This window comes from Diceros bicornis, chromosome 33, assembly GCF_020826845.1.
Source record: "Diceros bicornis minor isolate mBicDic1 chromosome 33, mDicBic1.mat.cur, whole genome shotgun sequence".
Taxonomy (NCBI): domain Eukaryota; kingdom Metazoa; phylum Chordata; class Mammalia; order Perissodactyla; family Rhinocerotidae; genus Diceros; species Diceros bicornis.
Window position 1 is genome coordinate 33331477 of NC_080772.1, and position 11748 is coordinate 33343224.

The 11748-nt window shown below is 35.6% G+C and overlaps 2 pseudogenes; both read right to left on the reverse strand.

Moving 5' to 3' along the window:
- Positions 1-834: 834 nt before the first annotated feature.
- Positions 835-1448, reverse strand: LOC131396679 (calmodulin-1-like; annotated as a pseudogene).
- Positions 1449-1539: 91 nt separating this feature from the next.
- LOC131396640 (E3 ubiquitin-protein ligase RNF168-like) lies at positions 1540-3253 on the reverse strand (annotated as a pseudogene).
- Positions 3254-11748: the final 8495 nt, after the last annotated feature.

Sequence of the window (11748 nt, forward strand, 5' to 3'; positions counted from 1 at the left end):
TGCAGCCTAGATTTGGGGTGAGGTAAACATCCTTTTACAGGAATTTTTTTTTTATTACATAACATTTGTTTTATTTTATTTTTTATTTTGAGGTAAATTTGTAATTTTTTGATTGGAAACCAAATATACAACTTGGAAGGGATTTGAGGCAAATTCTGCCATGAGCAGATTTTCTTTAAGTGCCTAAACAAGGTTTAAAAAGCAAGTAAAAATAAAAGAAAATGTTTCTGGTACAGGACCTGCAGTACAGAAAAATAGTGTGCGAGTACCTGGAGAATACACCCATTTTGCAATAGTGCAACTTTTAAGTACGTATTGTTGACTGTCCACAGTCCACACAGAGTTACAACTCCACACTTCAACATGCTGACAGTTCCTACATAAAACTACTTAAAAAAAGGCATAACACTGGGGCTGGCCCAGTGGCGTACTGGTTAAGTTCACGGGCTCGTCTTCTGGCGGCCCGGGGTTCACAGGTTTGTATCCTGGGCATGGACCTGCGCACCACTCATCAAGCCATGCTGTGGCTGCGTCCCACATAAAATGGAGGAAGATGGGCACAGATATTAGCCCAGGCCCAATCTTCCTCAGCAAAAAAGAGGAGGATTGGCAACAGATGTTATCTCAGGGCTAATCTTCCTCACACACACACACAAAATAAAATAAATAAAATAATAATAATAGAAAAAAGGCATAACACAGATGTTCCCTTATTTGACCAAATCCATCTAACTTTAGATGTGCAGAAGGGCTTAAATAGATCCAGAGTAAACCACGTGCAACATGTTACTTGATCAATTTCCTAAAATAAGGTTTCAGGACAATGATAGCAAGATAAGGGAAGAAAATATGGGGGAATGAAGTCCTAATTACTATACATGCATATTTTTTGACAGTAAGGGGAAACCTTTTACAGATAAGTTAGAAAGAAAAGGGAAATAAACAATTTTGTACAAGAAATGTAACACATTCTGCACAATGTCTTCACTTTGCTGTCATCATTTGTACAAACTCTTCTTAGTTTACTTGACCATCACCATCAATATCTGTTTCCATGATCATTTCATCAAGCTCTTCATCTGTTAACTTCTCTCAAAGGTTTGTCATCACACAGTGAAGCTCTGCTGCACTAACGCAGCCATTGCCATCCTTATCAAGCACACGGAGTGCTTCTCCAATTTCTTCTTTACTATCTGTGTCTTTCATTTTTCTTGCCATCAATGTCAGAAATTCCGAGAAGTCAATTGCGCTGTTACCATCAGCATCTACTTCATTAATTATGTCCTGTAACTGCTTCTGTGGGATTCTGCCCAAGAGACCTCATGACAGTTCCCAATTTCTTTGTTGTTATAGTTTCATCACCATCCTTGTCAAATAGTGAAAAAGCTTTGAATTTTGCAACTTGCTCTGCAGTCAGTTGGTCAGCCATGATGAAAGCGCTACTGGTCTCCGAGATGCAACCATACAACCACTCAGCTGGCTCGCTCTGCTCGGACTAATAATTAATTACGTAACTTTTAATTTGAGGAGTTACAATGTCTACCAATTTTCTCTTGTAGAATGTGGCATCTTTCTTCCACTAACGTTAACCAAATGTTTCAACTGGATCTCCAAAGAATGTTGCCAATTTTCATTTTTTGAGCCTCTCTGAGGTTTTAAATACTCTCTATCAGTTTGCCTTTGGAAGTTCCTATCTTTGGAATTCTTCCTCTGTCCACTTATCAACTCGTCTGGTGTTGAGGACGTGGCACGTAACTGATACTCAGCTGGGGATCCTCTTTACCAGTTTGGCACTATTTATTCTTTATCCACCTCTTTCTGAAGCTGTAATGCTCATAACCTGCCCTGTTCTTCTTGTTCATGTCTCTCAAAAAGTAGATGTTCCAGGACCCTGCCTGGTGGCGTAGTGGTTAAGATCATGCTGCTCTGCTTCAGCAGCCTAGGGTTCAGGTTCAGATCCCAGGCACCGACCTACACACCGTTTATCAAACCATGCTGTGGCGGTGTCCCATACAAAGTAGAGGAAGATGGGCACTGATGTCAGCCCAGGGCCAATCTTCCTCAGCAAAAAGAGGAGGATTGGCAACAGATGTTAGCTCAGGGCTAATCTTCCTCACCAAAACAAACAAACAAACAAAAAGTAGATGCTCCAAATCTTTCAGTTTTGGGGTAAAGTTGGTTTCTGTATCCTCTTGGTCTTAGGAACATTTGGGGAACATTTTCCTTTTGTTGCAGAGAAGCATGGATCCTTGATTGCTTCAAACGAGGATTCCTGGGTTTTGCTTTTGGAAATATCTTTATTGATCAGTAGGTGGGACTCTTCATTTTCTGTCTCAACTGTGTTATTTCCAATTATCTGTGTCATATCTGATATAGTTTGTTTAACAAAACAGAAAGCCATTCTCTGTTTTGCCACAAGACTTAACTGCAGCTTCTCTAGAGTAGGGAACTCTGGCTTTAGGTCTCTCATGATTTATGACACAATTATCACGATTGCTTGGTCTTGACTTTTCCTTCAAGACACCATTCTGTACCATTAGCACATAACTGAGGCATAGTTGACTCTACTGAAGACTTTGCATCTTGTTCTTGAATTTCAAGACATATTTGTGGAGAAAGTGTTGGCATATCTTCCTCAATTTCTGTGTCTTGCCACATAGGGCTCTTTACATCACTACTGTCAGTTTCCTTAGACATGGAGTTTTTCCTGCCTTCTTGCACAACTTCTGACTGTGATGCTGACTCAAATTGAGATTTAGGTGACACATACTTCTGAACATCTCCAGTGTTTGTTTGTTCTTACTTTTCTTTTGTGACTTGACTGTGACTGGATCAGTTTTTCTGGAATTCAAGGGGGATGCCAAGGCATTTCTTTTGCAAAAATTGTTCTTGCTTATCTTCTCTTCATATTCTCTTCTTAATTCCTCGGGGTTTACTCAACAGAGGAACTGGCTGATAGTTATCAAGGATCTCTTCTTGCCCAAGACTCTCAGCTTGCATTCCTTTGGATAGTGTCTTTGAATTATCTCCTACAGTTCCATATCGACTAGAGACTTTCTTCAAATGTGGTCCATGAAGAGACCCGGCGGCGACAGAAGGGACAGCACGAACTCGTCTTTTCTACAGTTGGCTGGAAGCATGGATCACAGAGCATGTGGTTACAAGGCAGTGTTAGGGGCTCAGTCAGGATTTCCACCCAGATCTGGCGCTGGCGTTCCCACAAGGGAGGGATGGCGTCTTTGGGTTCAGCCATTTTAACATGCTAATAAGGCAGATTCAACCTCAACACCGGAAAAAAGAAAGAATCCTGTTTCTAGACTGACTACAGAGAAAGCAAATTAAGAGTTTTGTGTTTAAATATTATGTCCAGCAGGGTATCAGAGTTCAGAGATTGGGGGCATCAAACACGTTGAGGCAAAAATCGCTCTGCAGGCCAGGTAAACAGTACTCCCTGGAAGGAGGTGTATTCGTCCAGGTTTAAGACAAAGTCGGGGAAGAAAATGAATGAATGTTTCTGTCCAGAGACCTTGGCTGCTCCCAGGTGTTTACATAACCATTGCACGGGAGGTACGCGCCAAGCTCCCCTCCTCCCTCTCACCAGGTGAGGATGCTCCGGTTGCTCCAGGAAATATGCTGCTTCCGCCCGGACGCTGGGCTCCATTGGAGCAACACTGCGGTGTTAGCGTTGCAGTGGGGAAAACGCGCGAGCCCCCATGTTCCAGTTTTGGGGCTCCCGCACCATGTCCCAGTGCTCTGTGCAGGCACAACCCCACTCCCACCCCTCTTCGGTCAGCCAAAAAGCTTAATCCGTTTTGCAGGAATTTTCTCTGCAAACCTCACGTGATGCTCATTTAAAAAAAAAAAAAAAAAATTGGAAAGAGGCCTGACAAAGGATCCTCATGTTGGAGGCCTGAGGTTGGTGAATTTTAGTCACTGCAGGAGGTACACAAAACTCTACACAGACCTTTTCCACTATGTCTTCCATGGAACAAAGCCTTAATCTACAGAGGGAAGGGCAAAATACTGTGTTTTCCATAGATTATTTTTGGCAACCTATTGCAATTAGGGGAAAGGAACATTATAAAAATGAACAAATAAAAAGCTCTAACTTTGGGAGAGAAGCAGGAATACATTATGCAGGGCCCAGAGCTACACCTGTAAAAGGCATGGAGATGCTGAAATATGAAAACCTTAGTAAAGGAGATGAAGAACTCCCTCAAAAGGTTTATCAGTACACCCAACACAACTACAGCTGAGAAAACTATCAGTGCATTTGAAATAGGTAAATAGAATCTATCCACTTAAAAAGAAAAAGAGTGAACACACTTTTCTCTATAACTCCCACTAATTACAACTAAAATTTCTGTATATTGTATATGAAACAAATTTAGGAAGAACCCTAAAGGTACAGAGAAGGGACATTACATAATCATAAAGCGGTCAATTCTTCAAAAAGACATGACAATATGAAATGTGTATGCACCAAACAACAGAGCTTTAAAATATATGAAACAAAAACTGATAGAACTGAAAGGAGAAATGGACAAATCCACAAATATAGTTATAAATGTCAAGACACCGCTTTCAGTATTAGATAAACCCAGTAGAAAAAAAAAACAGTAAGGATATAGAATATTTAAAAAACACTGTATACCTTCTTCATGTAATTGATATTTATAGAACTCTCCATTTAACAACAGCAGACTATATATATATAGATTATTTTCAATATATTCAATGTGTTAAATGTATTTAGTGGAACATTTATACAAAGAGACCATATTCTGGCCTGAAAAACAAATATTAACACATTAAATAACATAAAAATCATACAAAGTATGTTCTCACACTAAAATGTAATTAAAATGAAAATTGACATATATTTGAAAAGTCTCCAGATGTTTGGAAAAAATAACAATTATAAATAACCCAAAGGTAAATATAAATTGCTATACATAAGCTCAACTATTGTAAATGAATAACATAACTACTCCATACAGGGCAAGTAAGAAAATAACTAACCTAAGTAACTTGTAAAATAGTGTTCAGAAATGATACTAAGGGCTAATGAAAGAAAAAAAGAACTATACACATATACTGTAATGTAGTCAGCAAATTTGCAAGAAATTCTGAAACTTCTGTGTCTGCTTAGATTGAACAAATAATTAATATATTGTAGATAATGAAAGCCAGGTTTCTCACTCATGGAGAATGTTACAAATAAGAAATGGGAGACGGATAACATGAAAGCTTTGGCATTGGATTGGAATCAAAGGTATCAATATGAACTCATGTATTTTAAAGATAGATGGGCTCGATACATAGATACATAGATAGATAGATAGATGCATTGGCTAGTACACATACTTATATTTCTTAGGGTCTAAGAGCAATGACATCCTAGTAGCAGTGAGCACATCTAGTGTGCCCAGATTTAGATAGCTAAATTCCATTCTTCAGTAAAAGGAACCAGGGGTCCTTGGAAAACTGATAGACCTCAGTTCTGTGGATGGTAAAATATAAAGTGAGCCTGGAGCATCTTGTAGGAGGAAGGATTTAAAACGTTTGGGAGTATGTTGAAAGAACACAGGAGCTGATAAGAAAGAGCTTCCAATCGCCAAAGCTAGAACAATTTAACCAACAAAATAAATTTTGATTGTCTTGTAATGTAACCCATAGTATAAAATCAGTATCTGTGGGTCCATATTGATATAAATAATTGAATAAATGCATAAATTGAGGAGAAGGGACAGCTGAACCTTACAGAACAGTCTAATTAGTAAAAGTATAATGAAATAAGGGAAAGAGAAAATCACCATTAGAACACCACAGTGGTAACTGTTGCAGGCAAGATCCACCAATGAAAGCTAAAATTATTATGCAAATATTTGAGGGGAAACGTGATATTTTCATTCTATCAAAGTACGTACCCTATGATGTTTGTTATACAAATATGCAAATAATAACTTTATAGTTCAGAAACCAGCAGACAGTCCCTTAGCAAATTGATCAAGTTAACATGAACAGCAAGAAGACGTGTTTATATCATATGCTTCTTGATATCACATTACTTTTGTGGTACTCCAGCCAAAAATAGAGAACCTAAATCAAATCATGAGAAAATATCAGACAATCCCCATCGAGGGACATTCCAGAAAATGATGGCTAATACTCCCTAAAAATGGCAAGTTCATGAAAAAGAGAGAAAAACTGTCACAGAAAGGATGTGAAGGGGGTAGGTAACAATGCAATATGGGATCCTGAACTGGATCCTGGAGTGGAAAAAAAAACTTAATGGACTAGGGAACTCCATGCTATTTTAGTAACTCTTTTGTAAGTCTAAATTTATGTCAAAATAACATTCTAATTTAAATTTATTACTCTATGATAAATCATTCCCTTTTTTTCTGTATGAAAAATAGTATTACAAATGACAAATAGCTGTCAATAGTATGTTACATAAAAAACCGAAACTTAATCTTTCAATCTCAGTGTAATTTTGAAAATGAATGAGAAAGTGATTGATTTTTAGGGAAAAGAGAAAAAAACATTTAAGAAGAGAATATTTATATACATATGATACAAGGCTGCAATCTGTAGCAAACAGTCACATTGTCATATATATTTTAAAAATAAACAGGGAGATATAATTTATTAACCTTTACAAAAAAATCATTGAAATGAAAGAATGCATTGGATTTTGGATCACTTATTAAACATTTGTATGTACAATATCCTCTGGATATTTTGGCAGAAAACATTGATATCATCAAAAGTAGAAATATATTAGCTAACTATTTCAAATTCCTATGTGACTGGTGCAAGAAATCAAAAGAAGGTATTCATATTTAGTAATTGATGTCAACAGTATGCTCTTTACATGAGGGTCTATTTATCATTTTTAAGTCAAATAATCAGTTTTGAAAGCCATTAAAAAGTAAAACTTCAAATAAATAAACTGACATTAAAACTCTAGAATCATATCACAAGATTTAATTCCATATTTTATAAGATCATATAACATTCAGTCAAAATTTTCTGTTTTAAAATGTCAATAATATTTTATAAAGAACAAAACTATTTTATAATATGGATAAATAAATATGTTTAAAATATTATTAATTGTTTAACAAATAAGTTTTAAAAGTTAAGTGATATTACTATAATATTAATGTTAATAATGTTAATATGACTACAGATGTATGAGGATGAATTGTAAATAAATTATAGATATGGAATTAATAATCAAAAAAGTTTGAGATCTACTGCTTTAATGGATTATAAACATCTTTAGGGCAATTATCATGGCTTGTTCCCTGTTGGGTCCTCCAAAGGTTAGCCCAGTGTTTGGTACATAGTAGGCTCAAAATAAAGATTTATTATAGGAAAGAATGACTGCCTTAAAGTTGAATGAATGAATGAAGCAATTGTCGCTTTACAGGTGAGAAAAATAACTATTTTTTCAGATAAGGACTAAAATCTAGGATTTCTGAGTTTTTAGGGCTAAATCTTCAAGATCCCATAGCTTCTCAATTATTTTGGATCCTTTTCTTCTCTTTGATATCAAGATGGTTGGATAATTATGGTTGATTGGGCATAGAAGGAAATATTAAAGAGTAAGATAATTCAAAAAAATAGGTATAGGAATTGATTTCTGTTAATTCTTCATACAAAACATCTGTCAAAAATGTAGTTAAGAATTTACAGACGATGCAGAGAGAAAGACGCTTGTGTGCTCTCTCTTAGTACATAATGGATGGACTTGAAAGAAATTCATCGGGTTGAGTCCCAGAGGGCTATTACTATGATACAATATCCTAAAGCTACATTGACAGTAAGATTAGGAATAATGTGCTATTATCTGAGCTTTAGGAAAAATTCATCAACTATAATCAAGAGCTTCCTCTCAAGGTGGAGATAAAGTAGTAATATTTTATAGATATGCATAAATCACAATAAAAGGAAGTTATGCATAAGTTCAATTTTGTTTTATATCATGTTGTTTCCGAAGTTTGATTACCATGTTTCTAATATTTGTCAATTATGGTACTTTGCATATACATTTTTAATCATTAAAATGCCATTGCAAAATTAATCCTCCAGTTTATCTTAAATTATACATTTACAGAAATCACGACGCCTCCAAAGGCTTCCTTATGTTGTTTTCACAAGCAAGAATATCAATCTTGTAACCTTACGAAATACACATCTTTGTCGTGCATTTCTGCTAGTGTTAAGTCTAAAAGAAATATGTTGGAAAAAGAACGAATAAACTTTAATGCGTAAGATAAATATTCAAGAATATCTCAAAGTATTTCAATTAACTCATAGAATATTTCTAAGAGCAATATGCTCTAGGCTTTGTGTAAAATTACCTGTTATTAATACTGATTCTCTGATGCCATTGATTTCTTTCTCTATGACTGATTTCACACCTAAATGGTAAAAGAGTAATGCTGTTTCTCATTTTTAACTCTTTCAAATGGATTGAAGATAGGCATGACTTTAAGCAAATATAAACCTCTGAATCATTACACGGGGAAAAAAAAGGTGATACGTCACAGACATACAAGATTGCTTTATTACATTAATCCTATAGAAAATAATTTGTCTAGGAACACAGAGTTCATTAGCACACAATAATTTTATTTTTCTTCAAGGGTTCCAGTCAATGCCTGAGAAGCAGCAATTTGCTACATTGTACCTTGGGGCATTGGGGCTCACGTGGGTGAGCATTTTGCTTTAGGAAGGTAGTTACTCATGGCAAGATCAAATCTATCTGCTTCAGTTTTGCGATGACAACAGTAACTTGTGTTAAGAGTAACAATTACAGGGTAGAGTCCGCCTCTTTTTTGGAGTAGTTCTTCAGTCTCTCAAAACTTTTCAGCACCTTCCTAATTGATTTTCTCTGTGTAATATCATAACATTAATAATGTGAGATAAGTTCAAAAGGATCAGTGAGGCCTTTTGTATATGTGTGTGTGTGATTTCTACCTCTTCAATAAAGCTTTCTCTTGACTCCACAAGACTATCTGATCTCCATTTGTACTATGTCTAAAGCCACTAAAAGTGTCTATCATTCAAGATGCATTGAACGAAGTACTGATTTATATTATTTTTGTTATTTGATCAAGTACCTTTGTATATGGTATTTCACTTAATCTTCTCAAGAACATTAAAAGATTGTTATTGGTCCCTTTCTCATATCAAGAAATTAATGTTAGTAAAGATTGACATTCTCAAGGTCATATTGTTAATAAAGGTCAAGGCCTTGGTTTAAAACTTTTCTGTCCATCTTAGATGTAAATTTTTATTTACATTTATCATGTAAACCAAAAGTGAACTAGTGTACGCTGATGAACTAAAGTTGACCCATACTACAAGTTCACTGGCAATTTAATATTGAAGGACATACAACTCAATTTCGGACTTATTTGAAGATCTAGAGCCATTCGAACACATTGTCTCAAAACTCAGGGCTTAGAAAGTAATACAAGTTGTTTCAAATATTTTCGTTGCCTGTAATTGAAGATTCTAGTTGAGATGCTCCCTCACGCAGGACCATCGAATACTTGTGTTCTGATGTGTCATTGTAACTGTGAATTACCAGCTACAGTTTCACTCTTGACTGCATCATTGCTTTGAAGCCTCTCGACTCAGTAGAAAGAAAAGACAAGTCATGTTGGTGCTGCTAATACTGGCTTATCTTTTGAAAACTCATTATTACACGGACAAGATGAAGTGTACTAGTAGCCATTTTCAGTATTTTTTTTTTCCGCCCTGTTTTTAATTTCATCTGATGAGCCGAGTTTTATTTGATGAATGGCTTCCTGTTTCCTTGAGGACCAAATCCAAACCCCATACTTGGCACGCCAGACCCTGTGTAATCTGCCTTGTGATTAGTTCTCCAGCCTCATCGTTTGGCAGTTTCCCTTCAAACCTGTGCTCCGGGCACACTGAACAATTTGCCCTGCCTTGGCAACGCTGTGTTTCCTCATGCCCGGGTGCCTTTGCTTGTGCTGCCCAGTGAGTGCTTCCGCTCATGTCCCTGCTTGGCTAAATCCTTCTCATCTCTCACACCTTAGCTCAAATATTAACTAGTGTCAAATATTCGACACTTGACCATAGCCAAGATTAGAGAGATAGATGTAGATATAGATATAGATATGGATTAGTTACACTATATGCACATTCAAATTTCCTCACGACTTCTGAACCTACCTGAAAAGCCAACCTCACTAACTTATATAGTCCTTATAAAAACAAACAAAAAATGTGGTTTTGTTAAGTTTAGTAAGGCTTAACATTAAAATTGAATGTTGTAAACAATAAAAGCCAGCAAGGAATTTAGAACCTTCACCCATCTTCTTATCTATCTCTGGGGTTCCATAGTTGGCTCAAAGTGAGAATGGATCAAATATCCAGATCTGCTACAAGACATTCCTCCTGTTCCTTCCTTTATCCCATCTCAAGAGATTCACATATTTCTGCATGCATCAGAGTTTACACGAAACCATGTATAAAGCATTTTTTGAATGGTTTAAGAGATTTTTAATGATGTTTTTGACTTTATAATATCGCAACATAAGTATTGACTTTAGAATGCACCCATTAATTAAAATGTAACTCAATTATTTTATGTATCCATATACTCCATTAGCACTCTCTGCTTTTTAAAACTATTTTGGAACATTACTATACTGAATTAACTAGTATGTATATTTCTTTCTAGTCAGCTGAAAGATCTTTAAAAACAGGAGATATATTTTTATTTTGCATCGTAATAGCTCCATTTTGGAGGCTCCATAACTTTTGGAAACTTGAAGGATTAAGTTAATTTATATATTATCTTAATAGGTTTGTTTTCTCAGATCACAAGCAAACTTGATCACTATTTCTCAGATCACAAGCAAACTTGATCACTTGAAAACTAGAAAGGTTGCTTACACTATATGATATTTTCACTGTTTCTGTTGGTACCTGTTTTGTTGCCTTAAGTTCATCAAAGAAGATATTTAATAAGGACTACAGGAACAAAAATCCTTTGCATTTGGAGGAAGGTCTTCACATAAACTTATCAGAGATAATTTACTCAGGACTAAGATATATGAATCAACACAAAAATTGGCAATGAAAAATAGTCAATAGTTTAAGATAGTGCTTTGAAAAATGCAGTAGGTCCTAATAAGATTTTAATATTCCAATGATGAGGACCACATACATCCAAGTCCTTGTTCTGACGTCATTGTTGCATATTGTCAAGTAGCAAAAGATGCTTGGAGAGTCAAATAATTATCCATTTTGACATAAGATATTTTCCATTACCTTGAATCAGGGATGAATATGGAAGACATTTCTTAAATTCATCTGTTCACTGGCAAGGAAAGACACTATTTGCCTTTATCAACCCGATTAACTCTAATATAGCCACCAGAGACCAGTCAGTTTGATATGAATTATTGTGAAGTTATAGACACCTGCAAGACTTTAAGGCTTTTTTTGCCAAAGGACATTGGAATAAGGATTTTACTTTTCTAAATAAGAATGTTTTATTCCATTGACTTTTTAAAATTATATCATTTATGATTTTCGTAATCATAGAATCAATGTTTTTTCTACGGTTATTATAAGCCTGCTTTGATAGAATAAGGCTATAAAATAATGCCTCTTTTGGACTGTTAGGAGCAAGAGGATTTTCAAGGTGATAAGATGCTTGACATATAAATGTCAGTGAAAAGCAATCCTGCA